The following is a 17,602-nucleotide window of genomic DNA, read 5'->3' on the forward strand; positions in this document are numbered from 1 at the left end:
AAAGTCTTTGTAAATAGGGAAGGGTGGAGGGGGTGAAGGGAGGGCTAGGAATGTGAAAAATATAAGAACCAAGATGTATCACGTAAACGTACAAGTTCCCAATGAGAAATATAATTGTGCTCTATACCTAAAATGTACCAATAAAAGAATTTAACAACAACAAAAAAGAAAGAAAGAAAGAAAGAAAGAAAGAAAGAAAGAAAGAAAGAAAGAAAGAAAGAAAGATGGGCTTATTTTGGCTCATGGTTTCAGAGGTTTTAGTTCATGGTTCCATTGCTGTGGACCTGAAGAGGAAAGTTTCTCAAATCATGGCAGCCAGGAAGAAGAAATCAAGGGATAGAGCCAGAGAGGATAAAAATGATATATAGTCCTCAAAATCACACCCCCATGATCCACTTTTTCAGTGGGACCTCACTTCCTGTTTCTATCACCTCCCAGTGATGTCATTATATGATCACCAAGTTGAGCCTTCATGATTTGATCACTTCCCAAAAGCTTCTCAGCAACCAAGACTTCAACACAATGGGCTATTTGGAGGACTTATCATATTCAAACTATAGCAGCATCCTTGACTTCTGTATTCAGGAATTTTTACTTATGTTGCAATATTTTCCGGTTATATCACTTGTATTTTGAATAATGGATCCTATACTATCGGCTCTTATATCCTGAAATTCAAACAAAAAAGAACTTCCTATTTTACAAGTATAGAGTACCCTTGCTTTAGCAAGATTTGGGATAACCATTATCCTAATCCGGTTGGTCAGAGGACATTGTGTATATGTGGCAGGTGGGAGAGATATTAGAGTTACAAATATCAAGTCATTATCCCCTCTTTGAGCTCAAAGTGTCCAAAAAAACCCTCTGAAATCAGATTTTTAACTGGAAAGGAGTTGAAGCAAACTGTTCAATGGCCACATTCTCCTTCCCTCTTTCATACTTTAGGCTAATCATTACACTTTTGTGGATTCATCTATCTTTTGAAATCTCTGTATTTTCCCTTCTGACTGTCTTCTACAAATGGCTGCTTCTAGAGCTTTGAGTTCCAGTTCTAATAATACAAACCTTTCATAATGTTCACTTAAAGTAACATTTGTATGCAGCTTTAAAATTTACCAAGGATTCTCATATCTCTTATTTAATATAAGAGGCTTCACAAGTGTAGTGGCCACCAGGCATGCTCAGAGTTCATGTGTGCTATAGTTTGGATCTGGAATCTCCCTCAAAGGCTTGTGGATTGAAACTCAGGTCCCCAGTGCAGCACTGTTCAGAGGTGGGACTTTTAGGAAGCGAGTGAATCATGAGGGCCCTGACCTTATGAGTAGATTAACCTGATCCTAAGAGTAGATGAGGTTGTAATTTGATGGGCAACAGGGAAGTAAGGGGGACGAAGAAGGTAGGACCCTGTGGAAGGTGTGACTTGCGGGCACAACCTTGCAGGCCTATCTTGTCCCTAACCCCTTTCTCTCTGGCTCTCTCTGCTTCATGGCTCCTATAAAGTGGTCGGCTTCTTTCTACTTTTTCTACCTTCTTTCTACCTTTCTTCTTTCTACTGTGATGTTTGCTTTACCACAGGCCCAGACTCAAAGAAGCCAGCCAATCATAAATGGAAACTTTTGAAACCATGAGCCAGAAGAAATCTTCCCTCCTTGTTAATTTTCTCATGTATTTTCTCAAGTGACAGAAATCTGATTAATATATATCCCTTGCTCTGCCATTTACTAGTTGTGAGGCCTGAGCTGAATCATAAATTCACTCCATATTGAAAGCAATAACTAAATTCTCCATTTTAGTAAAACATGAGGGCTTCATATGATAGCCTACAGAAGAAACTAAGTATTGGAATCCTAGCTTTTCAAAGACTCAATATCAAATGTTCACTGTCTCTTCCTCCATTCATGAAAAAAAAATTTGTATGAGAAAAATAAATAGAAACAAGTAAGAATTCAAGGAGAAGAAAATCACTTCCAGCTGAGGCAATCTGGGAATCTTTCATGGAAGACATCACTGGTCAGAGCCCACCTCTCATGTGTTTATTCATTTATTCACCAATATTCATCAACAAATATTTACTGAGCATTTGCTTGGAGCAAATCATTGTTCTGGGAACTAGAAATACAGCAACAAAAAAAAAGATTCAAGGAATAAGTAAAATATATATTATATGAGAAGATAATAAGTGACATAAAAAAGGAACAAGAACTAAGGGTTAGATGGTCACATAGTATGATTAGAGCAGCACATTTCACTGGAGTTCAGGTACCTATTGGCAAACAATGGCCCATAGGCCAAATCCAGCCTATCATTTATTTAAATATGGAAAGGAAGATAAGTAGACTTCATATTTTTAAATGATTGGTAAAATAATATTTCACAACACATGAAAATTACAAGTTCAAATTTTAGTGTATCTAAAGTGTTACCAGAGCACAGCCGTACTCATTCATGTATGTATCATCTATAGCTGCTTTTGTACTACAACAGCAAATCTGAGAAATTGTGACAGAGGTCTTATGATGACAAATCATGAAATATTTGCTCTCTAGCCCATTTCATAGAAATAAAAAAGTGAAAGAAGGATCAGTGTGGTCTTCTGGGTATGAAGCAGTCCAGGCAGAAGAAGCAGTAACAAGAATTTGAAGAATTTGAAAGTGTTTGAAATGAGAATGTGCCTGGCATGTTCAAAGCTCAGCATGACTGAAGTGGAGGAATAATTGGGCATAATAATAGAAAATAAGGACGAAGTAACAGAAGCCCAGGTCATGAATGGCTTCAGCAGCCACTTTAGAGACTTACACTTCTATTCCCGGCAAGATTAAAAAACCACTGTAAGAGCAGAGAAGTGACAAGGTTCACCTTCCATTTGCTTTAAAAGAAACACTCAGGCTAATATGTCTGAGAACAGGTGATCCAGATAAAGAGTGGGAGAACGATGGTGTTTAGGAAGCTACTGAAATCATTTTCATAAGAGAATTTCTTGAACCAGAAGAGTAAGAGTAGAAGTGATAAGATTCTAGGTGTATTTTAAGATGAAACTGACAAGATTTGGAAATGAGAGGGAAAAAATGGCATAAGAAAATGGGGGAACTGCTGTATATGAAGATAGGGAAGAAGGTGAATGGAACAGGTTTTAGGAGAATGATTCTGTTGTACACCTCTTCATTTTGAGATGCCTACTAGGAACCCCGGTGGAAATATCAAATATGTAGGTAGATATATGACTCTGGGAATTCAGGGAAAATTTCCAGTATAGAAATATGCTTGCAGAGCTGGGCATATTGATGCATACCTGTAATCCCAGGCAGGAGGAGATCCCAAGTTCAAGCTACGCCTGAGCAATTTAGCAATCTGGCAAAACCCTGTCTCAAAGTTAAAAATACAAGTAGTGGCAGAAACAGGAATTTAAATAGCTTAAACAAGAAGGAAATTTGGTTCATATAAAGGGCAAAACTGGCACCTCAAGAGAATATTCCCTGGAAGGACATGGACCTCAAATGATATTCTTGGGTTGTGCTACGCTCCTTCCCATCATGCTTGCTTTTCTGTCTTCCGGGATTTGTTCTTTCCAACTTTGTCCAGTCTTTTCCATGTGGTGAAGAACATGGTGGCAAGGAAATCAGCCCCTTTCTAACTGAATAAATTTCATCTCACATATTATAAATGCCATGAATTTCAACAAACAAAGAGATCATCCTGAGTCTTCCTTCAAGTTATAGATGTCCCTTTTAATAGCCTTCGTGAAACTTGCTAGTTCATCACGAGTATGATTCTCTCCACTGATGACATGAAAATGCCTTTTCTTTCTTACCTCCACAATAGCAAAGCCCTCCGACCCTGCTGCCATGCAGAAACCACTGAAGGAGACATCTAGGGTCATACTCAGTTATAAAAATGCCTACAATTGTGATGTTAAGAAATATAGGTGTGTCATGATCCCCACACCCAGACCCCAGCCCTTCACTTTCTTTCTTCTTGCTCCACAGTCCTTATGAACAACAATGGCTTATTTATAAATTCCAAGTCTGTAATTATGTTCCCATAGCAATGACCACAAGAAGCTCTAAATTCACATTTTTCGACCCTACCTAGGTCGTGAGTCATGTGGAACACGCCAAATCAGCCCGTGAACTAGCACAAACAATCAACAAGTGGGATCTCTTCTTATTAAAAAGCTTCTGCACAGCAAGAGAAACCACAAGCAGTGTGAAGAGACAACCCACAATGTGGGAAAAAATCTTCACCTGCTTTTCCTCAGACAAAGGTCTACTATCTTGAATCTATAAAGAACTTAAAAACATCAGACCTCCCAAATTTAAAGACCCAATCTGAAAATGGGCATCTGAAATGAACAGACATTTCTCAGACAAAGAAGTAGAAATAGCAAATAAATACATGAAAAAATGTTCAACATCACTGGTCATTCAAGAGATGCAAATGAAAACAATGCTGAGATTCCACCTCACTCCAGAAAGAATGGCTGCTATCATGAAATCAACCAATAACAAATGCTGGCGGGGCTGTGGGGAAAGAGGAACCCTGCTCCACTGCTGGTGAGAGTGTAGACTGGTGCAACCACTGTGGAAATCACTATGAAGATACCTCAAAGAACTAGGACTGGAAGTCCCATTTGATCCCACTATTCCACTGCTGGGGATCTTCCCCAAAGAATTAAAAGAATCATACCACAGTGATATATGTGTGCCCATGTTCATAGCAGCACAGTTTGTTATAGCTAAAACTTAGAAACAGCCCAAATGCCCATCAACTGGAGACTGGATAAAGAAAATGTGGTTTTTTAATAAAATGGAGTACTACTCAGCCATAAAAAATGAGAATTAGAGACATTTATAGCTAAGTGGATGCACATTGAGGCAATGCTCTTAAGTGAAATAAATAGGACACACATGTATAAATACCAAATAGTTTCTCTGGTTTGAGAAACTGAAAGTGTAAATAAGGACTAAAATATATAATAGGTAATGTGAAATAGGAAGAAAAGGGGCAAAGGGGAAGGAAGTGGGAGGGCTAGGGGAAAGGAAAGAAGGGAATGGGATTAATATGAGAAAATGGAAAAATAAGAACAAAATCTTTGTGAATAGGGAAGAATGGAGGGGTTGAAGGGAGGGCTGGGCAAGGGTGAAAAATAAGAACCAAGAGAGACTATGTAAAGGTGCAAATTTCCAATGATGAATGTCATTATATTGTATACCTAAAATGTACCAATGATTAGAATGAATAATCGATAATGTAAAATAGGAATAAAAGGTCCAAAGGGGTAGGGGTAGTGGGAGGGGCAGGGGAAGGGAAAGAAGGGAAAGGAAAAATGATGAGAAATGGAAAAAATGGAAATAAAGTCTTTGTAAATAGGGAAGGGTGGAGGAGGTGAAGGGAGGGCTAGGAATGGGAAAAATATAAGAACCAAGGTGCATCACATAAATGTACAAGTTCCCAATGAGAAATGTAATTGTGTTGCATACCTAAAATGTACCAATAAAAGAATTTAACAAAAAAAAATTCTCATTTTTTCCAGGTTGGCAACCCCAAAAGAAAGTGGTATCTCCTATCTTCCATGTGTCAACTCCACAAAAGAATCTAACTGGGGGAAATTATCCTTGGACCAATTGCTACAGTCTGGATTATGTCCTGAACACTATGGGATTTAGAGTCCTTCCCCTCTAATTGAGAGTCCCTCCACAACCACAGTACTGATGCTGAACAGACAAAATGAAAATATGCTCAATATCATCTTCAAGTTATTCACAGGTAAGCAGAAAACTAACAGTATGTCCTTATAAACAATAAAAATAATATTTCCCACTATGAGAAAACAACACTATGAGATAAAACTCTCATTTCTTAACATATAATAGCTGCAAAAGATCTTAAAATTCATCTATCCCAAACCTTCTCATTAACATAAGAAAACAGTGAATCAGAGAAGTGAACTGGCATAATCCAGGGTGAAGCCTGAGCCAAGCTCAGGTCTCTGAATTCTCAAATAATTGCACTTTCCACTTTCTTAAGTGAAGAGAACAATGGTCACTGCCATCATGACAGGAAGATATAAAATGTATATTATGTTAAATAGTTGAATTTTTTGGTAAGGTCAAGGGACTAACTACTATGGTCATAAATAATTATCAGGTGATATTATATTGAAATTTTTTAAAACTCATAAAATTTGATGCTGGTAACACATCTTAACTTTTCCCTGCAAACAAAGTAGAACACAACTGGTAGGGTGATGGGAGGGGAAGGGAAAGAAGGGAAAGGAAAAATTATGAGAAAAGAAAAAAAATGGAAACAAAATGTATGTAAATAGGGAAGGGTGGAGGGGGTGACAGGCACACAAGTAATGGGGAAAAAATAAGAACCAAGATACATCATGTACAGGTACAAGCACCCAATGGTAAATGTAAATGTATGTACCAATAAAATGTACCAATAAAAGAATTTTTAATAAAAGAAAGGAGTTTTTAAAGATCGCTGGTATTAATAACTCAATTACAAACAGAGCTACTGTATACTAACAACAAAAGTAAATTTGTTTTCGAACAACCACTGTACTGTTTATTTATTATAAGAGATAAAGACATATTTCAGTGATATACACATTCCCTTGTTTATAGCAGCATCACTCGTACTAGCTAAATCTTGGAAGCTAAATCTCTTCCAACTCTAGGACGTGGCCCAATACCTCAGCCCCTATCCATTCTCAGGCCTTTGCACACAGACTGAATGACACCACCCAGCTTCCTGTTTCTTACACATAACATGTTGCTAGGCTGCCTGGCCTCCATCTTCATGTGGCCAAGACCCACAGTAACCCCTTCCCCCCCGCCCCTCTCGCTCTTGCTCTCTAGATAGATAGATGATAGACACATATTGTATTGGTTCTGCTTTTCTAAAAACCTTTGTGGGGGCTGATTATTATATTAATATTGACTAATAAGTCAGTAAAAATTTTTTTAATTTTTATTCTATTGGTACATTTTAGGTATACAATATAATGACATTCATCATTGGAAATTTGCAACTTTACATAGTCTCTCTTGGTTCTTATTTTTCCCCCTTTCACTGCCCTCCCTTCAACCCCTCCATCCCTCCCTATTTACAAAGACTTTGTTTCCATTTGTCCATTTTCTCATATTAATTCCATTCCCTTCTTTCCTTTCCCCTACCCCTCCCACTTCCCCCTCCCCTTTGCCCCTTTTCTTCCTATTGAATATTATCTATTATAACTTGTAGTCCTTATTTACACTTTCACTTTCTCACACTAGAGAAACTATTCAGTTTTACACATGTGTATCCTATTTATTTCACTTAAGAGTATCGCCTCAATGTGCATCCATTTAGCTATAAACGTCTCTAATTTATCATTTTTATGTCTGAGTAGTACTCCATTTTATTTTTTAGAAACCACATTTTCTATATCCAGTCTCCAATTGATGGGCATTTGGGCTGCTTTCAAGTTTTAGCTATTACAAATTGTGCTGATATGAACATGGATGCACATATATCACTGTAGTATGATTCTTTTAATTCTTTGGGGAAGATATCCAGCAGGGGAATAGCTGGGTCAAATGGGACTTCCAGTCCTAGTTCTTTGAGGTATCTCCATAGTGATTTCCACAGTGGTTGCACCAGGGTACACTCCCACCAGCAGTGGAATAGGGTTCCTCTTTCCCCATGGTCAAGCCAGCATTTGTTATTGGTCAATTTCATGATAGCAGCCATTCTTTCTGGAGTGAGGTGGAATCTCAGCATTGTTTTCATTTGCATCTCTTGAATGACCAGTGATGTTGAACATTTTTTCATATGTTTATTTGGTATTTCTATTTCTTTGTCTGAGAAATGTCTATTTGATTCAGATGCCAATTTTTGGATTGGGTCTTTAAAATTTCAGAGGTCTGATGTTTTTAAGTTCTTTATAGATTTGAGATAGTAGACCTTTGTCTGAGGAATAGCAGGTGAAGGGTTTTTTTCCCACATTGTGGGTTGTCTCTTTACACTGCTGGTGGTTTCTCTTGTTGTGCAGAAGCTTTTTAATAAGAAGAGAACCTGGTGCAGATCCAGCCCATGCTCTCGCAGCAATCCACTGGATCCCCACCACCACCTCCCCTGCTCCTCTGGCCTCTTGGCTGTACTGACATCTGGTTCCACACTACAAAGATGCAGAGGACACCGGACCACCAGACCACTGTACTGGATAAGTTGGAGTGACCATCACCTCCCATCGGAATCAGGACTATCTTCAGGGGAAGAGCAGCTGGAATCTGCAGTATAACCCTGCAGAGTTCAACCCTACAGGAGGTCAGGGAGCTCAACTTGAGACTCCCAGCCATAATTCTGCCCGAATCTCATGGGTCACCAACTGGCTTACAGAGACTCATTGACTTCTATCTGCACACTGCTAACCACATTGACTATTGTAACAACAGAGACACACCCTGAAAGAGGGCCCTCAATTCTATTTTTATTTTTTATTCCCACAATTACTATCATTGGTTTGTTTCTTTTTCTTTTCTTTTTTTTCTCTTTTTTTTCTCCGACTTGTTGCAAATTTTAGTTTTTCTTTCCTTTTTTTTTCTTCTTTCTTTTCTCTTTCCTTTCTCTCTTACACTCACTCTCTTGCTGGCCCATATTGTTCATCTCCCTTTTTGTCCCTGTTCTGACCCTCATTTGGAGTTCATTATTTTTCTATTATTCTCTTTTTCCTTCTCACCTGTGTCCTCTAGCCTCACTGTTAACCTTCCCCTAGCCTTCTACCTATCTGTTCCTCCCTCCCCAACTCCTTCTATCTCCCCATCCTGAAGGGTAAAGTGTTATATTAAAGAGTTTACTTACTATAATCATATGTTGGGTTGGCCCCCAACCTTGATTTAATTCACACAGGTAAGGTGATAGATTAACAACTACCACAAAATGTCATTTTCTAAGATGTACTTGATGCAATGGTGTTGCTGATTATATCACTTGGGCTAAGGTGTTGTTATTGATCTAGTCAGTGATCCTTCCTAGTATAATGACAATGAGATAGCCTCAGAGTCATTAGAGACTCAAAACTTAAAGACCAGCTATATCTGGAAGTCACCTCTGAGAAGTAACCATTCCATAAGGATTTTAATTACAAGAAACAAAGATACTTACAATAACAAATTCCAAAGTATCAACCCAGGAGTTAAACCAAGGACAGCACCAAAAACAAAAATAAACATACATTTAAGCAAGGCACAAACTCAAACTTCCATGCCACCAAGGGTCCCTGGGGGAAATGAGGTGGAAAGGTACTATAACCAACCACCTGGCCACCCTGAGCTGATAGCACAGGAAGTAACAAAACAGATGAATGAAGCTCTAGAAAAATTCAAAGCAGAATTAATCTCCCAGATATCCTCAGAGATGGTGAGCAGAGTGAAAGACATGATTAGAAGCTCTAGAACAGAAACAGATAGAAAAATAGATGAGCTCAGAAACATGCTGGAAGGCATGAATACCCAGCATAAGAAAGAAATGGAAACCATGATCGCCCAACATAAGAAAGAAATGGAATACATGTAACAGATTCAAACAGATATTCAGGAGATTAAAAACTCCATTGAAAGTATCCAGAGCAGAGTAAGGAAATCTGAAAATAGAATATCAGATTTGGAAGACAGGATCACAGTTAAAGACCATGAAAACAGAAACTTCTTAAAAATAGTAAGGGACCACAAGAAATCAACCCAACAGCTGCTAGATGATCCAAAGAAGAATAACATAAGACTGATAGAAGTCCATGAAAAAACTGGAGAAAGCATAAAAAAACTGTTTACAGAAGTAATAGTGGAAAACTTCCCAGACAGAGGTAGAGAATTGGACATACAGATAAGTGAGGAATATAGAACTCCAACTAGCCATGATCAAAAAAATCTACATCTAGACATATAATAGTCAAGATCCCAGAAACCCAACAGAAAAACAAAATCCTACAAGCAGTTAGAGAAAAGAAACAAATCACCTACAAAGGAAAGCCCATCAGAATCACAGCAGACATCTCAACACAAACCCTCAAGTCAAGGAGACCCTGGAGTGAAGTTTTTCAAGCCCTAAAAGAAAATAACTTCCAACCTAGACTGCTGTACCCAGCAAAATTATCTTTCAAAAATGATGGGGAAATTAGATACTTCCATGACAAAGAACACCTGAGAAATTTCATGAACACCAAAGCAGCACTACAAGCAATTCTAAACAATATCTTAGAAAAAGACAATGAAGGTCATAACTCCATGAGGCAAAACAGAAAGAAACCACCAGGCAAGGTAAGACACTAAGGGGAAAGTGGGGGGTAGAAATAAAACAGCCAACAAAAGTAAAACATTATGACAAGGATGAATCAATATCTATCAATTATAACCCTCAATGTTAATGGCCTCAATTCACCAATCAAAAGAAACAGACTGGCAGAATGGATTCAGAAGCAAAATCCAACAATATGCTATATACAAGAAACACATCTAACTCAAAAAGAAACTCATAGACTGAAAGTAAAAGGATGGAAAACAGTTCTCCACACCACAGGAACCCAGAAAAAAGCAGGGGTAGCAATCTTTTTTGCAGACAAAGTAGATTTCAAACCAAAACTAGTTAAGAGAGAGAAAGATGGTCACTACATCCTTGTGAAGAGAACAATCCAAGAGGAAGAGATGACAATCCTAAATATATATGCACCAAATATGAATGCCCCCAACTATACAAAACAAATATTAATGGACATGAAAAACCAAATAAACACTAACACAATTGTAGTGGGGGACCTCAATACCCCACTATTACAAATAGACAGATCATCTAAACAAAAAGTTAACAAGGAAATTCTAGAACTGAATCAATCTATTGAACAAATGGACTTAATAGATGTTTACAGAGTCTTCCACCCCACAAAATCGGAACACACATTCTTTTCGGCTGCACACAGGTCATTCTGCAGAATAGACCACATGCTAGCTCATAGGACATGTCTAAGTAAATGGAAAAGGACTGAAGTTACCCCCTGTATATTATCAGACCATAGTGCAATAAAATTGGAGATCAATAACATAAGAAACCACAAAACCCACACAAACACATGGAAACTGAATAACACCCTCTTGAACAGACAATGGGTCACAGAAGAAATTAAAGAAGAAATTAAACAGTTTCTACAAGTAAATGAAAATGCCAGTACAACATACAGGAATCTATGGGACACAATGAAAGCAGTTCTACGTGGGAAATTCATAGCAATGAGCACCCATATAAGGAAAACAGAGAAAACTCAGATAAATAACCTAATGCAGAACCTCAAGCTGCTAGAAAAAGAAGAGCATAACAAATCCAAAGCTCGTACAAGAGAGGAAATTATAAAGATCAGAGGAGAAATCAATGCAATGGAGACTAAGAGAACAATACAAAAAATCAAAGAGTTGGTTTTTTGAAAGAATAAATAAAATCGATAAACCCTTAGCCAACCTTATCAAAAAAAGGAAAGAAAAGGCACAAATACATGGAATTAAAAATGAAAAAGGTGAAGTCACAACAGATCCAATGCAAATCCAGAAGATCATCAATACCTGCTTTGAGAACCCGTACACCAATAAAATGGAAAACACAGAAGAAATGGACAGATTCCTAGATACATACGAATTACCAAAGTTAAATGAAGAAGATATAGAAATTCTGAACACCCCAATTACAATGAGGGAAAATGAAAATGTAATAAAAAACTTACCAACGAAGAAAAGCCCAGGTCCTAATGGCTTCACTGCTGATTCCACAAGACATTTAAAGAAGAATTATTGCCATTACTCTTTAAACTCATCAAGGAAATTGAAAGGGAAGCAATAATTACACATTCATTCCTGGAAGCAAGTGTTACTTTGATTCCAAAACCAGGGAAAGACACAACCCAAAAAGAGAACAGCAGACCAATCTCCCTAATGAACACAGATGCAAAAATCCTCAACAAGATACTGGCAAACAGAATACAGAGCATCATCAAGAAGATCATACACCCTAACTAAGTCGGATTTATCCCAGAGATGCAAGATTGGTTCAACATTCATAAATCAATAAATGTAATACACCATATTAACAGAGTCGAGGACAAAAACCATATGATCATCTCAATAGATGCAGAAAAGGCATTTGACAAAATCCAACACCCATTCATGATAAAAGCCCTACAGAAAATTGGAATAGAAGGCCTTTATCTCAACCTGATTAAGGCTATCTATGAAAAACCAACAGCCAACATCATACCTAATGGTCAAAAACTGAAAACTTTCATGTTAAAATCAGGAACGAGACAAGGATGCCCACTATCACCACTCCTGTTCAATATTGTTCTGGAAACATTAGCCAAAGCAATTAGAAAAGAGAAAGAAATAAAAGGAATAAAAATAGGAAAAGAAGAAGTTAAACTGTCATTATTTGCTGACGTTATGATACTTTACATAGAAGACCCAAAAAACTCAGCCAAAAGACTTCTAACTTAACTGACAAATTCAGTAGAGTAACTGGATACAAGGTCAACACACAAAAATCAATAGCTTTCCTCTACACAAACAATAGACTCACTGAGACAGAAATAGAGCAAACAATTCCTTTCACTCACTTGGCTCACGTCCTCTGCCCTGGGTGCAGTGGAGTGGCAGCCAGGAGGCCCCTTCCTCTGTGTTGGGAGTGGTGGAACAGCACCCCAGAAGCACCTTGCTCTTGGCTGGGAGCAGTGGAATGGCAGCCGGGAGGCACCTTCCTCTGCACTGGGAGTGGTGGTACAGTGGCCCGGAAGCCCCTTCCTCTGTGCTGGGAGCAGTGGAATGGGGGTCCAGAAGCCCATTCCTCTGGGCTAGGAATGGTGGAATGGTGGCTGGGAGGCCCCTTCCTCTGGCCTGGGAATGGTGGAACGGCAGCCAGGAGGCCCCTACCTCTGCACTGGGCATGGTGGTACAGTAGCCAGTTAGTAAATATTTTGAAGATCATACAGTGGTACTTTGTTTATAAATGTAGTTTGTTTTACAATTTAGGGGAAGGTTGCTGTTGGTGTTTGCATTTGTGTGGGGAAGATGGGCATGGTTGTCACCCAATGCAGAGTTTAGGAACAGAAGCAAAATTTTACTGAATGCTTTTGTTTACAAACCTAATTAGTTGCAAACATAAGTTCATGAACCGAGGTGTTAATGTACTTTCAAAAAGGCTTGAGTTGAGGGCTGGAGATTTAGCTCAGTGGTGTCATGCCTGCCTTGCAAGTGCAAGGTCCTGAGTTACATCCCCAGTACTGAAAAAAAAAAAAAGAGAAAGGTATGAGTCAAAATGCTAAGGCAGTAAATACCAAAGAATGGAATAAAAAAACACCCTCTGCCAGAGATTTAGCTCAGTGGTTCTGGCACCTGCCACACAAGCACAAGGTCCCAGGTTCGATCCCTGTTACCAAAAAAAAAATATATATATATATATATATATATAAGCATGTTGAAAAATACCCTGGCCTTCACCAAAACTGGGACCCTGGACCTTTTCCTCCTGTTTTCCATTTCCTGTGGGCTCCTTGTTTATCTTCTCATGGATACTATGCAATAGCAGGCCTCCTTCAGAATGAAACTCTTCACAAGCACTGTCACAGATAAAAATTTAAAACCTTATCCAGAAAAATTATAAACAGCTGGTACTGATAAATGTTACATATTTTCCAGGGTGGCCTAGTTCTTAACAGGGGGCAAACCTATCCAAAGCAATTCTATAATAAGTTGTTTATTCAATGAAGGTATGCACGGAATGAAAAATAAATCACAGTTCTATAAGAGAGTCATCTTTGGAAGTAGTAGGCCTTACCAATGTCTTTATTATGTAGTCACAGAAAACCTGCCTATTTCATCTAATATAAAAGTCAATTCCAACCCGGATCTCTTCTTATAATGTTACTGTAAGAGTATGCTAAATTTACAATTACATTTATTCAACTAATTTTCTTCACAAGATCTCTAGATATAAAACTACACTTAGAAAACCTCAACCTTGGAGGAAAGCTTCAGCTCTCTGGGTCTCCGCTCTAGAATAATTCTTCAATACTATGGCCACAACAGCACAGATGTACTCCCTGTATATGCTGCTTTTCTAGGTTCTCAACCCAGTTACCATCTGCTTGAACTTCATTGGTCAGAAATGCTTTCAAAAGCAGTCACCTCAGTGTGAATCACAAACAAGAGCAAAACTAGGCCAAGAGACTGCTGTGGCATGGGGAGCAGGAGCTGTAGCAGAAGCCATGCCAGGAGGGCTCACAGGACAGAAGAGGCTGACTATGCCGACTATGGGCTGGGGTGAAGACTTGGATATCAGCTGGCACAAGGTGACAGAATAGGACACAGAGGCTACAGAGTCTCCAGCATTCCTGTCTACAAGAACAAACTGCTCTCCAGAGGTGAGGATGAGCAATTTTACAGATGCCTGCATACTTTCTGAAGTCTCCATCATAGTGCCCAAGACGATGACCACTAAAGAGTACCACCTCCACACCTGCTGTCATTCTTTGTCCCCCTTGTCCTGCCTAATACTTCTTGGTTAGCACCTTTGTCTCTTGTTTGTTCATTGTCTATCTCTCCCATAAGAATATAAACTCCATAAGAAAATGAACTGTTTTATTCCTTCCTCTATACTGAGGACTCGGACTATAATAGCACATGGTAAACATTTTTGAGTTGAAATGAACAGAAAGCACATTAACATTGGCACTGAGGTAATGCCCTGTATCCCTGGGAGTTATCACTTTTACCACCAAACATAAAGCAAACAGCTTCTTACAAAACTAAACATATTCTCACCATAGACTCCAGCAATCACAACCCTTGGTATTGCCCAAAGAAACTGAGAACATAAAAACTTTCACATGGATGTTTATAGAAGCTTTAGACATAGTTGCCACAAATTGAAAGCAACCAAGATGTCCTTCAGCAGGTGAATAGATAAGCTGCTAGACAATGGAATCTTACTCAAAGATAAAAAGAAATGAGCTGTCAAGCCCTAAAAAGACATGTAGTAATCTTAAATGCATATTCCTAAGTGAAAGAAGCCAATCTGAAAGTGAATACATACTGTGTTGTTCCCACCACATGGCATTCTGGAAAAGGCAAAAAGTGTAGCAGCAGTAAAAAGATGGGTAAGGGATGAGAAGGCAGAGCAGGGGGCTCTAGGATGATGAGACTATCCTCACAATAGAATGGTAATGTGCAGCAGCACCAAATGTGAACTGCAGTAACAGTGACAGGGACATGTCAGATCTGGCTCAACTATGATAATAACGCATCTCATCTGTTGTGCAGATGCTGGTAATGGGCTGGGCTGTGCACAAAATTGCTGTACCTTCCTCATGATTTTTCTGTGATCCTACAACTGGTCTTTAAAAACAATTTTAAAAGCAAAGCAGCCTCTCTCCAGCTGTCACCAACGAATTTTATTTTTGCTCAGTGGACCTACTTCTACTTATTTACATCTGGGGACAAGTGTTCAAGGAAACCTAGAGGAGCTGTGTTTACTCGTAACATAACTTCTGCCTGGAAATCAGTCTTCTTCTCTTTAATAGCATTCTTTCTGACAAACATCCACTCCTTTCAAGATGAATGAAGAAGAGAAAAGGTAAGGAGAGACTGTGCTTTTAATCAATAGTGTGCAATCTGACTCTCTCCATCTGCTCACCGACATAACAAAAGGGAGCTCCCTCGTCATCCTCTCTGGCACCACCACTGTGGAATTTTTGCTATAACCAGACACTGTTTACACCACTCTCAAGTACCATGTGGCGAATGAGTTAATTACACATGTAGGGGGAAAAAATCTAAAAATTGTCCAGACCTGGGCTCAACAGCACATGCCTGTAATCTCAGGGTTCTGGGAGGCTGAGGCAGGAGGATCACAAACTCAAGCCCAGTCTAGGAAATTTAGCAAGACACTATCTCAAAAAATTTTAAAAGAGCAAGGGATATAACTCAGAGTGAGGGCTCTCAGTTCAATACCAGTTCTGCCAAAAAAAAAAAAAAAGTTCAGATATCCTATCTCAGAAATGTTCAAGAATCCTCCCCAAGTCTCAATTTCCTTACCTTTTTTTAAAAAATACAGGCATCATTATACTGGATGGCCTCAGAGAGGCCATGCTCTAGAAATGGCACCAGAAAGTCAAACCCCAGCTGAAGCTGAACAAGGGGAGCATGGAAGTGTGTTCTGGACATCACATGCATCCATTTGCATGTAATCTACAAATTTTCACTTTAAATTCACACTCTCTTCCTAAGTCAGATGTCATCCTAAAGTTAATTTGTGAACTTTAATAAAGTGAGAGTGGTACGATCTTTAAAAATATTATTTCAATGGAATATTTTCTATGTTTAGTTTGAAAATATCAACAGCAGGGGCCACAGTGAGGATCTCAGGAGGTCTTTGCATTTGCCATTTCAAAGGCTTAGCTCTCAGTACAGCGGTTGGGGCAGCCCACTATGCTCCGTGTTCTGTATAAACATTTCCAGAAATATTTAGCAGATAATAGGGCTCCCACTGGGGCCGTGTGTTCAAAAGCACCATGCCAATCCACCTACCGTGAAAGAGGTAGATGCCAAAGCTCTAAGCACTCTGGTTTTCAGATTGGGTTCTTGCTTCTGTAAGAAACCACACAAAGCCTGGGAGACCACAGAAGCCCATCTTAAAGGAAAAGTTTCTAATACTTGCCAGAAGAAAATCGTATAATGCTCAGCATCTGAGTAATATTCAATAGCTTTCCATCTTCCGGCAGGTCTGTGAAGTAGTCTGACAATTTGAGAATTGAGGGCCACAATTCACGGCTTGCCAGGCTAACACCCATCAATTTGAAAAGCTCTGAAATCCTCCCTGACTTTATGTAAGAAAACTGGCTACGGTTAAAGTGACAGTAATCTTTTTTTCTCCTGCATTTTACATCTGAAGACATTAGTTCTTAGTTCTCAATTTGAGCTGAAATTAAAAACTGAACAGATAAAAGTAAGGCATAATCATTGTGATTGATTTTATGAGGAAAGATAGCAGTTAGATGTTATGCACATCAATTCTCTACAGAATAAAAAAGGCACATGCGAGTGTGCACACACACACATAACACTGTACTTTGAAAATAGTGAAAAGATTTTATAGATTGATGCATATATAAGTTCTGCAAACTTTTCTGACTGCTTACAATGTTCTAGTTGAGCAATATCCAATTGTCAAGGACTTTTAAATGACTGAGGCCAAATTCTTGTCATGGAGAAGCTTCCAAACAACAGAAATGTGTGTGCACAAAAGATTAATAAACGATGTGATAAATGCCTTTGATAAATAAAGTAAAATGTGCTGCTTGAGCCAGAGATGGGAGCTGCCTCCCAACATTACAGGTAGACCCTAGGTGTGCATAGGTTTTATTACACCAGGTCAAAACCCACACCCAAAAGACCAGTGAATGCAAATACCCCTTTCACCCTTCTATTACAACAGCATCAGAAAGATTTCCTACTATGAAACCACTTCAAACACTTTTTTTAACAGTTTCATTTCGTTGGCAGTGAAGTTCTTTATTGTGCTTCCCATC

The sequence above is a fragment of the Heterocephalus glaber genome, unplaced genomic scaffold, assembly GCF_053883595.1.
Source record: "Heterocephalus glaber isolate CG9 unplaced genomic scaffold, H.glaber_assembly_v1.0 deba00001509, whole genome shotgun sequence".
In the NCBI taxonomy this organism is placed as follows: Eukaryota; Metazoa; Chordata; class Mammalia; order Rodentia; family Bathyergidae; genus Heterocephalus; species Heterocephalus glaber.